The 12,313-nt window shown below is 43.0% G+C and overlaps 1 pseudogene; it reads right to left on the reverse strand.

The window, feature by feature from the left end:
- Nucleotides 1-9,839: 9,839 nt before the first annotated feature.
- Nucleotides 9,840-10,246, reverse strand: LOC135273905 (small ribosomal subunit protein eS25-like; annotated as a pseudogene).
- Nucleotides 10,247-12,313: the final 2,067 nt, after the last annotated feature.

A 12,313-nucleotide genomic window follows, 5' to 3' on the forward strand; every position in this document is an offset into this window, starting at 1 on the left:
GTTTCTCACCAGATTTAGCTAAACCAGGGAGGCTGTGTCCATGGGGCCTGGAACCCTTTGTGCATCCTGGAGAAACAGGTTTACCCCAGTGCAAGCTAACGCATTGGATTACTGGCTTTGTTGAGAGCCTGGCTGCACCAGGTGGGGGTGTCTGAACCACAGGATGGCTTGGGAGGCTGGGGAAGGTGGGAGCATGCAAGCAGATTCTCAGAAAAGCTGCAAACTCTGCTTACCAAAAGGCTTGAGCAAATTGATAAATGCCCTAGACCACAGTGTACCCACTGTAAAATGGGTGAAACAGGCATTGTTGCACACATAATTTTTCAGGTTTTTTGTTTTCATCTTTGTTTTTGAGACAGTTTCGCTCTATTGCCCAGGCTGGAGTGCAGTGGTGCAATCATGGCTCACTGCAGCCTCAACATCCTAGGTGCAAGCAATTCTCCTGCCTCAGCCTCCTGAGTAGCTGGGACCACAGGCACATGCCACCATGCCTGGCTAATTGTTTAATTTTTTCTAGAGATGGGGTCTCGCTATGTTACCCAAGCTGGAGGCCGGAGCTCAAGTGATCCTCCTGCCTCAGCCTCCCAAAGTTCTGGGATTACAGATGTGAGCCACCGAACCCAGCCTCGAGTTATGTTAAAACTAAAAGTCCTGCATCGTGGGAAGCAATCAGCCCTTACTCCTGGGTAAACTGGACTGCAGAAATCCTCCTGCCCAAGCACACCAGGTAACTCCAGCTAGTTGTCTTCTTCTTCTTCCTTCTTTTTTTTTTTTTTTTTTTTGAGATGGAGTCTTACTGTGTCACCCAGGCTGGAGTGCAGTGGCATAACCTCAGCTCACAGCTCACTGCAAGCTCTGCCTCCCAAGTTCAAGCAATTCTCCTGCCTCAGCCTCCTGAGTAGCTGGGAGTACAGGTGCCTGCCACCACGCCCAGCTAATTTTTGTATTTTTAGTAGAGACAGGTTTTCACTATGTTGGCCAGGCTGGTCTCAAACTCCTGACCTCGTGATCTACCTGCCTCAGCCTCTCAAAGTGCTGGGATTACAGGCGTGACCTACCGTGCCCGGCCCAGCTGATCTTCTTAAAGCAGGACAAAGATGATAGAGGATAACTTATGCTACATCTCCCTGTTGTCCAGAAGAAAAAGAACCCGTAATAGTAATGGAATTCCACGTACAGGCAGAGTTGGGGGAGAGGACTATGATCTCTCTTGGTGCTAGGGTTATGGATGATTCATATTTGTACCAGGATGCAAACATATATTAAAAGTACTAGTCATTGGACACTTCAAAATGGTTAAGATGGTTGAAAAAAATCTAGTCATCAGGAACATTACAGGTCAAAAATACAGTTGATGCAAAGACACATCTGTTCACATTACCAGGTGAACCTAACACCTACAATACACTATGTTGATAATAATGACACTAAGTTCATCATGATTCCTAATTAAAAAAACATTAGTTGAGGTCTCCAGCCAACTCAAGAAGCACTGAGGATGCAACAATAATAAAACCGTCATTCCTCAAACTGCAGAAATTCCAACTACCTCCATGCAAAAAAGGAAAATTTAAAAAAAAATACTAAATGAAGAAGCTTTATAAAATTGCCAGTTATCATGTAACAGCTAGCTTGATTTAGTAGAATACTGAATTTGAGTTCTCAACAAACTCCAGTAATGTGCTTGTTTTCCTTCATGAATACTGAATTATGGTGATATATTGGTACACAACTATTTGCCCCAAGGAAGAAATAAAAGAAGCAAATAGTTATTTGCTTCCAGGAAGCAGTGAAAGAATTTGCAGTTTTAGGGTAGACATGGGGGCGCACATCTGTAATCCCAGCACTTTAGGAGGCTAAGAGGTGAGAGGATTGCTTGAAGCCAGGATTTTGAGACCAGCCTGGGCAACATAATGTTTTTAGAAAAAATAATTCAAAGAGTACAGAAGCTTTTAAAGTAGAAGGAAACTCTCTGAGCCCATCTCTTCCTTGCTTACTCCACAGTCCCACTCCCCAGAGGTGCTCGGTGTTAACTGTGGTTTTGGATTTCCTCCTCCAGAAATTGTCTATGCTCGTAGAAGCATATCTATTGATATATGTCTTTTCTCCATATGCTCCCTTTGCAAAAAACACAAGGATTGTAGGATAGAGGAAGGATCGGAAACTGTTTTCTGTAAACAGACAAATAATAAATATTTTTGGTTTTGGGGGCCATGTGGTCTCTGTCCCAACTACTGAACATTCCATTGTAGACGGAAGGCAGCCACAGACAATTTATAAATGAAAAGATGTTGGCTGTGTTCTAATAACATTTTATTTACAAAAAGGCAGCAGGCTGGATTTGGCCCGCAGGTCATAGTTTACCACTATAGAGCACTGCTGTTTTCTCTCCTCACTTATATATTTTGAACATCTTTTCCACATCAGTCTATGCAGTGGCCTCACTCTTTAACTGCTGTGGGTATGGGTAACAGATTCAGCCATTCCTATATGGGGCATTTAGCTACTTTTCCAGACTTTGCTGTTACAAACAAAGCTGCCGTATACTATGTGTTTGGTTGACTGTTCTGCAGAATGAATTCTTAGAATTGCTGAGTCAAAGGTTAAGTATGAATTTGAATTTTTCACAGATATTACCAAATTGCTCTCGGGCTTCTTTTTAGGTTCAGATTGCCACATAACCTTGTGATTCTCATTGTTTAACCTTATTCCCGGTAAGTTTAACCTTATTCTTGTTAATGTAAAGGTTTTGTAACAATTAGGGAAAGACCTCAAAGATCAACAGAGGTAGCAATGAACTAAATAGCAATTGATTCAGATTTATAACTCACAAAAACTTTTCCACCATGGCAATTTGCACAGCATTCTTGTTAACACAAAAGTAAATTCCTTTCTGCCTTGAGACTCCCAGGAAGCAGTAGGAGGAGCTTTTTCTAAATGTAAAGAACTTTATGTGCAAAAGCACAAGTTAGGCCCTGGTAGAGCAAATATGCTTATCAGATTGAACATAATTGCCATCAGAGCTGCAGCACGTGCAGGCCTGGGCACAGTGGTGAGTGATTTGGGTTCTCATTCAGACCCCTTACATAACCAGGCCAATGCATCGGGTTTACTCACCTGGGGGAAGAAAATGCATCGATCACACTAAGAGTCAGGCCTGCATATGCTGCAGCTCTGATGGCAATTATGTTCAATCTGATAAGCATATTTACTCTACCAGGGCCTAACTTGTGCTTTTGCACATAAAGTTCTTTACATTTAGAAAAAGCTGCTCCTACTGCTTCCTGGGAGTCTCAAGGCAGAAAGGAATTTACTTTTGCGTTAACAAGAATGCTGTGCAAATTGCCATGAGATCACAACTACAAACAACCGGCCTTCACTGGACACCCACCATGACATGGAGAGTGGGCAAGCTCCTTCACATATGTTCCTGACAACCCTGTGATGCAGTTGGGAAAACTAAAGGCCAGACATGTTAAATACCCACTAATAACAATTGTGAAGGTAGACAAATAACATAAAGCTGGTAGGAAAATCCCTGGTCTCAAGGTCAGATGACCTGGGTCTAAGTCCTGCTTCAGCCACTTACTGACTTAGGATACATTTAAGTGATTTTGGCTAAATTACTTAGGTTCTCTGCATCTTTTTCTTATTACAAAAAAAATTATAAACTTAAAAGAGGCTGGATATGGTAGCTCATGCCTGTAAACCCAGCACTTTGGGCGGCTGAGGTGGGTGGGAGGATTACTTGAGCCCGGGAGTTTGAGGTTTGAGATCAGCCTGGGTAATATAGTAAGACCCCATCCCTACAAAAAAATTTAAAATTTAGCCAGGCATGGTGGTGCATGCCTGTAGTCCCACCTATTTGGGAGGCTGAGGTGGGAGGATTGCTTGGGCCCAGGAGCTCGAGGCTGCAATGAGCTATGATTACACCACAGAACTCCAGCCTGGGCATCAGAGCAAAACACTGTATAGCTGATAAATAAATAAATAGCTTATTTCTCTCTGTGTTAACTGAGATAATGTGTCAAAAGACCTGGCACTCTCACCATTTCCTTTGGTCCATGGTAAGACCGCACTTCCCTACCACCTTGAGGTCAGGCGTGGTCATTCAGCTTGCTCTAGCCAGTGAAAAGTCTGTGATGTACATCACTTCTGGGCAGAAGCACCTAATTACCAGTGCAAGACTCCACCACTTTCTTCCTCCGAGAGGCTGATCAACATGAGAAAGCACATGTTACCGCAGAGGTGCGATGCTAAGCTATCACAGGGGAACAGGTACCCACAGCAGAGCCGACTTCATGTGACTGAGGAATCAACTTTTGCTTCCTTAAGCTGTTGAGATTTGGGGGGATTGCTGAGCATAACCAAGCCCACCCTACCGTCAGGGTGACCTTGTCTGTCTTGCTCAACACTATATCCCCAGTGTCTAAAACAGTGCCTGGAAAACTCACATCTCAAGAAGTGTTTCTAAGAGGGCTGTGCCAGGAGTTAAAATATATTTTGACTCTAGTACCCAGATAACTTTTTACTAGCGTCAATGATGAAATAAAGAACTTTCCAAACACCCAAAGCTTCTCTTTGAGAGTTATGTGTTGTTGCATCCCACAAAAATTCATGTTGAAGTCTTAATCCCTAGCACCTCAGAATGTGAGGTGTTTGTGAACTCTCTTTTTCTGAGACTGAGTCTTGCTGTTGTCGTCCAGGCTGGAATGTAGTGGTGCAATCTCGGCTCACTGCAACCTCCACCTCCCAGGTTCAAGCGATTCTTTTGCCTCAGCCTCCTGAGTAGCTGAGATTACAAGTGCCTGCCACCACGTCCAGCTAATTTTTTCGTATTTTTAGTATAAACAGGGTTTCACTATGTTGGCCAGGTTGGTCTTAAACTCCTGACCTCAGGTGATCCACCTGCCTCAGCCTCCCAAAGTGCTGGGATTACAGGCGTGAGCCACTGTGCCCAGCCTGTGACTCTGTTTCAGAAAATGAATTTCTTTTCTTTTATTTTTTATTTTTTATTTTGGAGACGGAGTCTTGCTCTGTTGCCCAGGCTGGAGTGCAGTGGCTCGATCTCGGCTCACTACAACCTGTGCCTCCCAGATTCAAGCAATTCTCCTGCTTCAGCCTCCTAGGTAGCTGGGATTACAGGTGTGAACCACTACACCCAGCTAATTTTTGTATTTTTAGTAGAGACAGGGTTTCACCATGTTGATCAGGCTGGTCTCAAACTCCTGACCTCGTGATCCCCCACCTCAGACTCCCAAAGTGCTGAGATTACAGGCGTGAGCCACCACACCCAGCCGAATTCTTTTCTATAAGGATGCTGAATGTAGGCCCCCAATCTTTTCTGCCTTGTAGGGCTTCTGCTGGAAAGTTCACCGTTAGCCTGATGAGGTTCCCTTTGTAGGCGACTTGCCCCTTCTTTCTAGCTGCCTTTAGTATTTTTTCTTTCATGTCGACCCTGGAGATTCTGAGGATTTGGAGAATCTGAGGACTATGTGTTTTGGGGATGGTCGTCTTGCGTAGTATCTCACAAGGATTCTTTACATTTCCTGAGTTTGAATGTTGGCTTCTCTTGGGGGTTGGGGAAAGTTTTGTAAACCATATCCTCCAATGTTTTCCAAGTTGCTTCTTTTCTCACCCTCTCTTTCAGGGATGCCAATGAGTCATAGATTTGATCTCTTTACAAAATCCCGTATTTCTCAGAGGTTTTGTTCATTCATTTTTTTCTTTATTTTTGTCTGACTGAGTTAATTTGGAGAACCGGTCTTTAGGCTCTGAGATTCTTCCCTCAGCTTGGTCTATTTTGCTGTTAATACTTGCAATTGTATTATGAAATTCTTTAAAAAAATTTTTTTTTATTTCCATAGATTATTGGGGAACGGGTAGTGTTTGGTTACATGAGTAAGTTCTTAAGCGGTGATTTGGGTAGTATACACTGCACTCAATTTGTGGTCTTTTATCCCTCGCCCCTCTCCCACCCTTTACCCCTTGAGTCCCCAGTCTATTGTGTCATTCTCAAGCTTTTGCATCCTCATAGCTTAACTCTCACTTATAAGTGAGAACGTAGAATGTTTGGTTTGGAAAATGAATTTCTTACCCCAACAAAAATAAATCACTTTAGAAATTACACATTATAATGACTGAGGCGGCCGGCACAGTGGCTCATGTCTGTAATCCCAGCACTTTGGGAGGCAGAGGCAGGCAGATCACGAGGTCAGGAGTTCGAGACCAGCCTGGCTAACATGGTGAAAGCCCCATCTTTACTAAAAATACAAAAACTAGCTGGGCGTGGTGGCACACACCTGTAGTCCTGGCTACTCAGGAGGCTGAGGCAAGAAGAATTGCTTGAACCCAGGAGGTAGAGGTTGCAGTGAGCTGAGATCATACCACTGCACTCCAGCCTGGGAGACAGAGCGAGACTCTGTCTCAGAAAAAGAAAAAGAGAATAAAAAATATAATGACTGCGGCATCATTTAAAAATAGAAGCACTTAGAAATATGAATGTGACCCTTGTTTGGAAATGGTCATTGCAGATGTAATTAGTTAAGATAAGGTCATGGGGGGCCGGGTGCAGTGGCTCACGCGTGTAATCCCAGCACTTTGGGAGGTCGAGGTGGGTGGATTACTTGAGCCTGGGAGTTCAAGACCAGCCTGGCCAACATGGTGAAACCCCATCTCTACTTAAAATTCAAAAATTAGCAGGGCATGGTGGCGGGCGCCTGTAATCCCAGCTAGTCAGGAGGCTGAGGCAGGAAAATCACTTGAATCCAGGAGGCAGAGGTTGCAGTGAGCCAAGATCACACCACTGCACTCCAGCCTGGGCCTCAGAGCAACACTGTCTCAAAAACAGAACAAAAGATAAGGTCACGCTGGAGTAGGATGGACCCCTAATGCAATATGTCTGATGTCCTTATAAAAAAGGGAAATTTAAACACAGACAGGCACACAGAGAAAGGCTACGTGAAGACTGGAGTTCTGCTGCCGCAATCCAGCAACCACCAGAAGGCAGGAGAGGCCTGAAACAGACCCTTCCCCAGTCCCTTCAGAGGGAACATGGCCTGTCAGCACCTTGGTCTCTGACTTCTAGCCTTCAGAACTATGAGACAATAAGTTTCTGTTGTTTAATGCATTATTTGCCACTTTTTATGGCAGCACTAGCAAACAAATACACGAATATTATACATTGCCTTGCTTTCACAGAGGAGCGACAGCTTTCTACAGGGGATCTTGCACAGAACTATTGCTAATGTTTCCTCCTGCACTATTCCATCCTCTTTCCTTTTCATATGGGTGAGTAATTCCTATCTAGTGGGACAATGTGTGAAGTTTCTCACATTGTATAATCATCATTAGAAAACTGATTTCTACCCCCACAAAAATAAATCATTTTAGAAATCACATATTACAATGATCGAGACATCATTTAAAAATAGAAGCACTTACAAAAGGAATAAGAAAAATATTATTAAAATCCAGGCTGGACGTGGTGGCTCATGGCTGTAATCCCACCACTTTGGGAAGCGGAGGCTGGCAGATCACTTGATGTCAGGAGTTTGAGACCAGCCAGGCCAATATGGTGAAACCCCATCTGTCCTAAAAATACAAAAATTAACCGGGTGTGTTGGCAGGCACCTGTAATCCCAGCTACTCAGGAGGTTGAAGCAGGAGAATTGCTTAAACCTGGGAGGTGGAGTTTGCAGTGAGCCAAGATTGCACCACTGCAGTCCAGCCTGGGTGGCAGAATGACACTCTATCTCAAAAAAAAAGAAAATCTGAATATGGGCTTGGTGTGGTGGCTCACACCTGTAGACCCAGAACTTTGGGAGGCTTAGGTAGGCAGATTGCTTAAACCCAGGGATTCAAGACCAGTCTGGGCCACATGGTAAAACCCCATTTCTATCCAAAATAGCTAAGGGTGGTGGCATGTGTCTGTAGTCTCAGCTTCTCAGGAGGCTGAAGCAGGAGAACTGCTTGAGCTGAGGAGGTTGAGGCTACAGTGAGCTGCAATCATGCCATTGTACTCCAACCCAGGTAACAGAGTAAGTCTCAAAAAATAAAAATTAATATTGGTGACAAGGTGCATGGATCTCTTTTTCCCTGCTTCTCCATGCTAAGCACACTGTAAACCCTGGAAATGGCAAGAGAGACAACCAAAGAACTCTGAAAGGTAATAAGAGGGCAAACTGGTTTGGGACCCTAGGACCAGAGGCACAGCACGCAGCAAGGCACATGCGTCCTGTCACCCAGCTTCCTGACCCTCAACCTAGCAACAGAAGGCTCATTCCTCCCCTGGATCAAATGAGGTTCGTTCTGGTGAAGTGGACACCACTGGAAAGGGAGATCAACTGGGAGCTCGGCCAAAAACAGGCATCCGGGGAGGGACCCTTCTCCCTGCAAGCCCTGAGACACCTTTTCCATCAAGAGCTACTGAGGCAGGTAGGTGGGCAGGCTGAGCCTGAAGGAAAGACCAAGCTACAGCAAGTGGCCTAAAGCTTCAGGAAGCTTCTTCATTCCTGTGGACCAAGACTCTCTCCCCCACTCAGACACTAGGGCAGCAGGGGTGGGGAACCAGTTGAGGGATGCCGCCTTCCATCACTAAGAGACAACAATGAGCCCCCTCAGGGAGCACCAGCAGGAACCAACAGGAGCCCCAGCAGCACTGGATAAACCAAGCAGACCAAGATAACACTGCAAAGCTGCTGAAAACTAAATCACCACTGGAACCACAGACCACAACTGTAGACCATCCTAGGTGCGAAAGCTAAACAGGTGCTGGCTGCTAAAGCAAAAGGTTTAAATAGGACCTATGGTCTCTCAACCTAATCAATAAAATGCCTCCAATATCACTGAAAACCACCCATCATACTAAGAACCAAGAAAATCACAATTCATATGAGAAATGGCAATCAACAGATGCCAACACTGAGGTGAATCCTGATACGGATTTTAAAGCAACTGTCTTAAAAGTGCACTGACTGTCAATTAGAAATACGGTAGAAACAAATTAAGAAACAAAATCCTCAGAAATGGAAATTATAAAAAGGATTCAAATGAAAACCACAGAACTTAATAGACAATTGGTTATAGAAAGTAATAAATAAATAAATAAATAAAAGAAAATCAGATAACTGAAAAATATAATGGAAATTTTAAGCACTCACTGCATGGGCTCAATAGTAGAGGTGACAGAGGATAGAATCAATGAACATAAAGACAGAACAATAGAACTCAGCCAGGCGAAAAAGAAAAAGAACAGAAGCTCCTGACCCAAGGGACAATAACAAAAGATCTAACATTCATATCAGAGTCGCAGAAACAGAGGAGAAAGTAGGACAAAAAGAGTATTTGAAGCCAGGCCCAGTGGCTCATGCCTATAATCCCAGCACTTTGGGAGGCCTAGTCAGGCGGATGGCCTGAGGTCAGGAGTTGGAAACCAGCCTGGCCAACATGGTGAAACCCCGTTTCTACTAAAGATACAAAAATGAGCTAGACGTGTTGGCACATGTCTGTAATTTCAGCTACTTGGGAGACTGAGGTGGGAGTATCGCTTGAGCCTGAAGGACCAAGCTGCAGTGAGCCGAGATAGCACCATTGCACTCCAGCTTGGACAACAGAATGAGACTCTCTCAAAAAAAAAAAAAAAAAAAAAAAAAAGTATTTGAAGAAGTGGCTAAAAAGCCCCCAAATCTGGCAAAAGACACAAACCTACAGATCCAAGATGATAGGCAAATCTCACAGGATAAAGTGCTAACATATCCATCATTACCTAAAATGTAAATGATGCCAATATACCAATCCAAAGACAGATTGGCAGCATGGATTTTCCTTTTCTTTTTGATTTAGTAAAGTTTCATATTTCCAAACATACAGGTGATTGGACCTGCCCATGCATCTTCACCAGCAGCTGGAGCATCTCTACCCTTGGTATTTCTGGTGTAAACTCTTGAGCTCTGTACTTTGAAACCAGTTTGATAAGTCCTTTACTAAAAAGCCCCTGGCCAAGGAAGCTTGAATCTTCAGTCTCTCAGAGACCACAGTTGGGGTCATAAGCTTATAGTTGGGATCTTCCTTATAGGTTGTCATAGATAGCTTTGTCAAACAAAACTAGGTCATTGAGCTTGTCCCAAACTTTGCCTTTGAACTACTTTTAGCCTTGCCCCCAGATCTGTTCACTGGGTCTTTGTCTTTCTTGGTTGACTTTCTGGCATCTTTCTTCTTCTTGTCGTCCTTGGGAGGCATTGCAAAGCTTAGAGATCAGCAGCAACCACTGCAGCTTTGCTAAGATGTTGGACTGAAAGGAACCACTGCTCAGGAAAGGGCCCAGAAGCCTCCCCCGCTGTGAGTACTTCTGGGGCAAAGGAGTCAGTGCGGATTTAAAAACAAAAAAAGACAGCTTTTATGCTGCTTACAAGAAACCTACTTCAAATTCAATATAAATAAGTTGAAAGTAAAAGGAAAGAAAAAATATACCATGCCAACATTAGCTATTTTTTTCAAAAAGCAGGAGTAGCTATATTAATATCTGATAAAGTAGACTCCAGAGCAAAGAAAATTACTAGTGACAAAGTGGGGCATTACGTAATGACAGAAAGTTCAATCCACCAGAAGATATAGGATCCCAAAATGTACTAACCAAACAACAGAGCCTCAAAATACATTAAACAAAAACTGATAGAGCTAAAAGTTCAAACACCTTTACAGTTAAAATTGGGGACTTCAACACCACCATTTCAGTAACGGATAGAACTACTAGAGAGAAAATCAGCAAGGGTATAGAAGATCTGAACAACACATAAACTAACAGTATCTCACTGACAGAACACGCTACCCAACAATTACAAAACACATGCACCCATGAGTATCCTGGACAGACCATCAAACAACCTAAATAAAAGAATCAAAATGATAGTGTGTTCTCTGACCATAATGGAGCCAAACTAGAAATTAGTAACAGAAACACATTAGGAGATGTCTAAACACATGACTAAAATTGATCTATAGATTTAATGCAATGCATACTAAAATCCCTGTAAGATTTTTTTGCAGGCATAGACAACAGACATAGCCAAAACTTATTCTAAAATATATATGAAGAGGTACAGGCCCTAGTTAAACAATCTTGGCAAAAAAGAATAAAGTGGGAAGAATCTATTTGATTTTAAGGCTTACCATGTAACTATAGTCATCAAGACAGCAGGTATCGGCAAAGGGTCAGACATACAGATCAATGGAATGAGACAGAGGACCCAGAAATAGGTCCACACAAATATGCTCAACAGATATTTGACAAGCATCATGCGAACCAATTCAATGGAAGAATAAGCTTTCAAAAAAATGGCATTGGAGCAACTGGACTTCCACAGGAAAAGATGAACCTGGACTTAAACCATAAACCTTATATAAAAATAAACTTGGCCGGGTGTGGTGGCTCACGCCTGTAATCCCACACTTTGGGAGGCCAAGGCGGGTGGATCACCTGAGGTTGGGAATTTGAGACCAGCCTGAACAACATGGTAATCCCAGCCACTTGGGAGGCTGAGGAAGGAGAATCACTTGAACCCAAAAGACAGAGGTTGTGGTGAGCCAAGATTGTGCCATTGCACTCCAGCCTGGGCAACAAGAGGTAAACTCCATCTCAAAAAAAAAAAAAAAAAAAAAAACCTCAAAATGAGTCATAGGCTTAAATGTAAAACTTTAAGCTATAAAATTTTTAGAGAAAAACACAGGAGAAAATCTTTGTGATCTAGGGGTAGGCAGAGTTCTAACTTGATATCAAAAGCATGATCCATAAGAGGAAAATGTAGTTAAGTTGGTCTTTTTAAAAATTAAAAGATTTTGCTCTATGAAAGAGCATGTGAAAAATAAAAGAACAAGTTACAGACTGAGAAAAAGTATTTGCAAGCCACATATCTGAGCTCTGCAGGACTCCAAAACATAACAGTTAAAAATGTAACTATGCAATTTTTAAAATGAGTATGACATGAACAGACATTTCACCAAACAGGATATACAGATGGCAAATAAACACATGAAAAGATGTTTAACATTATTAGCTATTAGAGAATTGCAAATTAAAACTACAATGACATATTACTACACACCCAACAGAATGGCTAAAATAAAATATAGTAGGCCCGGCAGGGCAGCTCATGCTTGTAATTCCAGCAGCACTTTGGAAGGCTGAGGCAGACAGGTCACTTGTGCCCAGGAGTTCAAGATCAGCCTAGGTAACATGGTGAAACCCCATCTCTACAAAATTTTGCTGGGCATTATGGCGCACACCTGTAGTGCCAGCTACTTGGGAAACTGAGGC

Source organism: Aotus nancymaae, unplaced genomic scaffold, assembly GCF_030222135.1.
Source record: "Aotus nancymaae isolate 86718 unplaced genomic scaffold, 86718_ANA_hifiasm-v0.15.2.pri h1tg000010l, whole genome shotgun sequence".
In the NCBI taxonomy this organism is placed as follows: Eukaryota; Metazoa; Chordata; class Mammalia; order Primates; family Aotidae; genus Aotus; species Aotus nancymaae.